At 49.5% G+C, this 6,548-nt stretch overlaps 2 long non-coding RNA genes across 2 annotated transcripts; both read left to right on the forward strand.

The window, feature by feature from the left end:
* The first annotated feature begins 407 nt into the window (after positions 1–407).
* Positions 408–1,150, forward strand: LOC114142621 (uncharacterized). Its single transcript, XR_003595079.1, has 2 exons — positions 408–973; positions 1,055–1,150. It is a non-coding gene; the product is annotated as an uncharacterized LOC114142621 (long non-coding RNA).
* A 4,883-nt stretch (positions 1,151–6,033) lies between these two features.
* On the forward strand, positions 6,034–6,294 carry LOC114142548 (uncharacterized). The gene is made up of 2 exons (XR_003595048.1): positions 6,034–6,117; positions 6,199–6,294. It is a non-coding gene; the product is annotated as an uncharacterized LOC114142548 (long non-coding RNA).
* The last annotated feature ends 254 nt before the right edge of the window (positions 6,295–6,548 follow it).

The following is a 6,548-nucleotide window of genomic DNA, read 5'->3' on the forward strand; positions in this document are numbered from 1 at the left end:
TGTCCTTCTTTGCTATTTGTTATAAAATTTTAAAAATATAGCTTAGTAAGGCTCAAAATTTACCAGATATATTAACATTGTTGGGACAATTTTTTATAAGTTTGATTAAACACAACAAAACCTCTATAGCTGTCCTTACTGATAGTAGTAGATATGACAGGAAATATATTTTGAATATTTATTCAATACAGAGAATACAAAAACGTAAATTTAGTTCATATGTTCAGTGTCTGCTTAATCTTATGCAGGGTTGTGTGTGTGGGAGGGGGGTGTTGGAGGGGGTCTGTATTTTTTCAAGGGTCAGAAGTTAAAAGGTGGTACATGCTGAACTGGTCCTGATGTAAATGCAAGGGATAATAGAGGACATTATTTTGATGATGCTGTGAAGTAATGTGGGATCTGTTATGTTCCGGGGTTCTGGCTGCATGGTGGGAGTTCCTGTGCACCCTTATTACCTTTTACCACCAGATGGCGACAGGTTCCGGTTGGAGTGCGGTGCATTATTATCCGCAGCTGTTCGTGATCATCTTCATCAGCGGCGCAGACTTAAGGAGTTGGCCGCCAGTCCAGCGTCGCCTGAGTGTTAGCCAGTCACGGTACCTCTGAGCCCCCTGAGCCCGTCTCTGTGTTTCTAGTTGTCTTGAACATTCTAGTAATTATCTTTGTTTACTCCGTTGCCTTTTAGGTGATCCTTTGATGAGATCCCGGTTGAATTCCTGGTTTATGAACCACCCTCGTGACGCCGTGGAAAGTATCCACAGGTTGCCCGAGTTCCCAGACTCACCTCTCCGTTGTTTTGCAATTATCTCCTGGACCCCACGGCTGGCGGCCGTACCACTCCTCCGTCTCTCCGCTGCACCCGAGCCTACCTGTCCGCTGCCCGCCGCACTCCTCCGTTGTTCTTGGACCCACCAAGAACCGAGACCCCGGACATACTTTGTTTCCCCTCCAAGACTCCGTTCATCTGCAACAAGTAAGATCAGCCTGTTTTTCCCAGAAAGATTTCCTTTCTTCCCACGACCCCTGAACTCACCACTCTGCTCTTTCCTCGTAGTGAACCATTGTTGCCGTCACTGTCTTTGCCCCTGGACCAGACCATCCTGATTCTCGCTGATAATTGTGTGATCATTATTAAATCATTTAACACTGATCCTACCTCTCCTGTCTTGTGTTCTGCATGTGGGCTTGTTAAAAACTACCATCATGACAGAACACTCAGGCGCAACAAATCAGCCCAGCAGACGCAATCCGGAGAGCCTTAGCCGAACAACAATCTACATTGCAAACTCATGAAAACGCATTAAGAGAGTTAAGTAGAATCCAAACTGAAACGAACCAACAACTGTCTGAATTAACCCGTTTCCTTCGAGGTTCAGCCCCTCAAACTTCTCCTCCAGATCCCGCTCCAGCTTCTGACTCAGCTCTAGCTTCAAACCCAGCTCCGGAGATCCAATCCACGTTTTCTGAGGTCCGTCCACCTACACCCGAAAGATTCACAGGTCACCGGAGAAAATGTAATGGTTTTCTCCTTCAATGCTCGATAATGTTCAATCACTCCCCGAGAAGCTTCCCTTACGACAGCTCCAAGATTGCATACGTCCTGTCCTCGTTGTCGGGACAAGCTTTGTTATGGGCCGAAGCTCGTTTCCCAGATCCAGCACGCTATGGCTGTTCATTTGATGAATTCATAAAAGAGTTCAGACAGGTGTTTTGTCAAGATGCTGACCAGTCATTTAATTCCAGAGAGTTGTGGAATATTAAACAAGGAAATAGAACTGTGGCGGAATTTTCCGTTGATTTCCGCATCAAGGCTGCAGCGACAGGCTGGAACCCAGCCGCGCTTAAGAGCGCATATTATAACGCGTTAAATGAAAACATTAAGGATGAGCTGGCTACTTTTGAAGAACCTAGGACCCTAGAGGAATTAATTAGCCAGACCATCCGACTGGATCACAGAATCCGGTCCCGAAGGAGAGATTGGGGTCGTAGGAGCCAACCATTTAGACACCTCGGTGGCTCCGCTTCCCCCTCGGCAGTTTCTCCGCCCCGAGCCTTTCAGGAACCCGAGCCCATGCAGTTAGGTCGGACTCGCCTGACTCCTGAGGAGCGCCAGCGGCGCATTTCAGCCCGCCTTTGTATTTATTGTGGTTCCCCGGGTCATTTTCTGGCCAACTGTCCGGTTCGTTTAAACCTCCCGGTCCGCCCGTAGCAGCGAGGAGGTTGGCGGACCATCCCAGCGAAAGAGACTCTCCTCGCTTACTGTTGCCCGCAACCATTTTGATTCAGACCCAGTCATTTTTCTTTATCCGCCCTAGTCGACTCTGGTTGCGAACAAGATTTGATCGACGACTCCCTGGTGAAACAGATGAAAATAGAGACCGAACCACTACCTGTTCCACTGCGAGTCACAGCATTAGATGGAAAAACGCTGCCACACATCACACATAAAACCAAACCACTCCACCTCATCATTTCTGGTAACCACAGTGAGTTTATTTCATTTTTTGTATTTTCATCAGCCAATTCCCCCATAATTTTAGGTTTCCACTGGTTACAACTTCACAACCCACAAATAAACTGGACCGAAAAACACCTAGAATCCTGGTCCACTTCTTGTCACTCATCTTGTCTCCGCTCAGCTGTTCCCCCAGGTCCTCCGCCGGCTGAGCCTCAGGAGGCGGACCCGGTCGATCTCTCCACAATCCCCTCTGAATACCACGACCTCGCTCCTGTGTTCAGTAAGTCCAAGGCTCTTTCTCTCCCTCCTCACCGTCCATATGATTGTTCCATAGATCTCCTGCCGGGGGCTCCGTTACCCACCAGTCGCTTATACAATATTTCTCGACCTGAAAGAGACACTATGGAAAAATATATAAAGGAGTCTTTGGCAGCCGGTATAATCCGCACCTCATCTTCCCCTCTGGGAGCTGGATTTTTCTTTGTAGGGAAGAAAGATGGATCCCTGAGACCCTGCATAGACTATAGAGGGTTAAACAATATTACAGTTAAGAATAAGTATCCCCTGCCATTATTATCATCTGCCTTCGAACCAGTGCACGGTGCTACAGTTTTTTCCAAACTCGACCTGAGAAACGCTTACCATCTTCTGCGCATACGCAAGGGTGACGAGTGGAAGACTGCATTTAAGACACCTACTGGCCATTTTGAGTACTGCGTGATGCCTTTTGGTTTATCCAATGCGCCTGCATTTTTTCAAGCCCTAGTAAACGATGTTTTAAGAGACTTTCTGAACATCTTTGTTTTCGTATACCTGGATGACATTCTCATTTATTCGCAGACTCTAGAGACACACAGACGCCACGTTCGCATGGTTCTCCAAAGACTGCTCGAGAACAAACTATTTGTCAAAGCTGAGAAGTGTGAGTACCACAAGCCGTCGATTTCCTTCTTGGGTTTCATATTAGGGGGCGGACAGGTACGGCCAACGGAGGAAAAGATCCAGGCAGTACTGCAGTGGCCCACACCCGAAACCCGCAAGCAGCTCCAACGCTTCCTCGGATTTGCAAACTTTTACCGCCGTTTTATCAGAAACTACAGTCAGACAGCTTTACCACTAACTGCACTAACCTCTTCCAAGATCCCTTTTAGTTGGACTCCGGAGGCTGAAGCGGCGTTCTCACGCCTCAAGACCCTCTTCGCCAACGCACCCATCCTGATTCAGCCAGACCCGTCCCGACAGTTCATTGTCGAGGTCGACGCCTCAGACACCGGAGTTGGTGCGGTTTTATCCCAGATCTCTCCTCGCGACAATAAAACTCACCCATGTGCCTTTTTTTCCCGCAGATTATCACCTCCAGAGAGAAACTATGATGTGGGAGATCGGGAGCTACTAGCTATAAAATTGGCCCTGGAAGAATGGAGACATTGGCTGGAGGGAGCAGAGCATCCGGTGCTGGTCTGGACCGATCACAAGAACTTGTCCTACCTTCAGTCTGCCCGGAGGCTCAACCCACGTCAGTCACGCTGGTCGCTATTTTTCTCTCGATTCAATCTCTCCATCTCATATCGCCCTGGTTCCCGTAACATCAAACCTGACGCACTTTCCCGCCTGTATTCATCTGATGATTCCGAGAAGGCCCCTGCCACTATTCTTCCTCCCAGTTGTACAGTCGCCACCGTTACCTGGGAGATCGAAGACATCATTACACAAGCTCAGTTGACAGAACCTGCACCCGACACCTGTCCACCCAACAAGCTCTACGTTCCTGTCTCAGTCCGAGCCCGTTTTCTCCACTGGATCCATGCCTCAAAATTCTCTGCACATCCCGGAATAAGCCGTACCATTGCACTCGTCAACCGCAAGTTTTGGTGGCCTTCTGTCCATAAAGATGTCCGTGAGTATGTCCAAGCCTGCACCACCTGTTCCAGAAATAAAACCTCTCACCAACCACCATCTGGTCTCCTGCAACCTCTCCCCATCCCCAAACGGCCATGGTCTCACATATCTTTAGATTTTGTTACCGGCCTACCTCCTTCCAAGGGCATGACCACCATCCTCTCCATCGTCGACCGTTTCTCCAAGACCTGCCACTTCGTTCCTCTCCGTAAGTTACCCACAGCTTTTCAAACCGCTCGACTTCTGATCAAACACGTTTTCCGACTCCATGGCATCCCACGAGACATCCTCTCTGACCGAGGTCCTCAGTTCATCTCTCAGGTTTGGAAAAGTTTCTGTTCGGCTCTCAACGCATCTGTCTCACTCTCTTCCGGCTTTCACCCCCAGACCAACGGTCAAACTGAACGGCTCAACCAGGACCTGGAAACCACCCTCCGCTGCTTCACCTCCACCAACCCCTCTGACTGGTCCCAATTCCTCCCTTGGGTGGAGTACGCTCACAACAGCCACATCTCAGCAGCTACCAGTATGTCCCCGTTCGAGGCTTCCATTGGTTATCAACCCCCTCTTCTTTCCTCAGAGGAAAAGGATATTTCAGTCACCTCAGTCCGTCATCACATCCACCGTTGTCAGAAAGTCTGGAACACCATTATCCGTAACCTCAACCACACTGCAGATAGAAATAAGCGCCTGGCTGACCAGAAGAGAAGACCAGCACCCATATACGTCCCAGGTCAACAGGTTTGGCTTTCTTCACGTGACATTCCGCTCAAATCCATTTCCAAGAAGCTCTCTCCCCGATACATTGGTCCCTTCCCCATTGAAACCATAATCAGTCCGTCTGCTGTCCGTCTCCGTCTGCCCGCCTCCCTCCGCGTCCACCCCACCTTCCATGTGTCCCAGATCAAACCTGTCCAGACCAGCACGCTCTGCCCTCCAGCCGAACCCTCTCCACCCCCCCGTGACATTGATGGTCATCCTGCATACACCGTCCGCCGGATCGTGGACTCCCGTCGGCGAGGTCGCGGCTGGCAGTACCTCGTCGATTGGGAGGGCTACGGTCCGGAGGAAAGATCCTGGATCTCTGGTTCTTCCATCCTAGACCCTTCCCTTATCTCCGACTATCGTTCCTCGTTGCCTTCCAGTTCGTCTAGGCCGCCAGGTGGCGACCGTTGAGGGGGGGGTACTGTTATGTTCCGGGGTTCTGGCTGCATGGTGGGAGTTCCTGTGCACCCTTATTACCTTTTACCACCAGATGGCGACAGGTTCCGGTTGGAGTGCGGTGCATTATTATCCGCAGCTGTTCGTGATCATCTTCATCAGCGGCGCAGACTTAAGGAGTTGGCCGCCAGTCCAGCGTCGCCTGAGTGTTAGCCAGTCACGGTACCTCTGAGCCCCCTGAGCCCGTCTCTGTGTTTCTAGTTGTCTTGAACATTCTAGTAATTATCTTTGTTTACTCCGTTGCCTTTTAGGTGATCCTTTGATGAGATCCCGGTTGAATTCCTGGTTTATGAACCACCCTCGTGACGCCGTGGAAAGTATCCACAGGTTGCCCGAGTTCCCAGACTCACCTCTCCGTTGTTTTGCAATTATCTCCTGGACCCCACGGCTGGCGGCCGTACCACTCCTCCGTCTCTCCGCTGCACCCGAGCCTACCTGTCCGCTGCCCGCCGCACTCCTCCATTGTTCTTGGACCCACCAAGAACCGAGACCCCGGACATACTTTGTTTCCCCTCCAAGACTCCGTTCATCTGCAACAAGTAAGATCAGCCTGTTTTTCCCAGAAAGATTTCCTTTCTTCCCACGACCCCTGAACTCACCACTCTGCTCTTTCCTCGTAGTGAACCATTGTTGCCGTCACTGTCTTTGCCCCTGGACCAGACCATCCTGATTCTCGCTGATAATTGTGTGATCATTATTAAATCATTTAACACTGATCCTACCTCTCCTGTCTTGTGTTCTGCATGTGGGCTTGTTAAAAACTACCATCATGACAGGATCACAATGGATGTTATCTCCCAATCACATAATATTTACTCAAAGAGGTGAATGTTCTGCTCAGCCATTTCCCATTAATCTCCACATGACTTAATTAGAAATAAAAAGCCATGCTGAACTCAGTGTAAACTCCCTAACTTTTATAGAAAATAGGAAAGGTTAAACTCTATTTAAACGTTTGTCTGCAGTTTTA

Source organism: Xiphophorus couchianus, chromosome 4 (assembly GCF_001444195.1).
Source record: "Xiphophorus couchianus chromosome 4, X_couchianus-1.0, whole genome shotgun sequence".
NCBI lineage: Eukaryota > Metazoa > Chordata > Actinopteri > Cyprinodontiformes > Poeciliidae > Xiphophorus > Xiphophorus couchianus.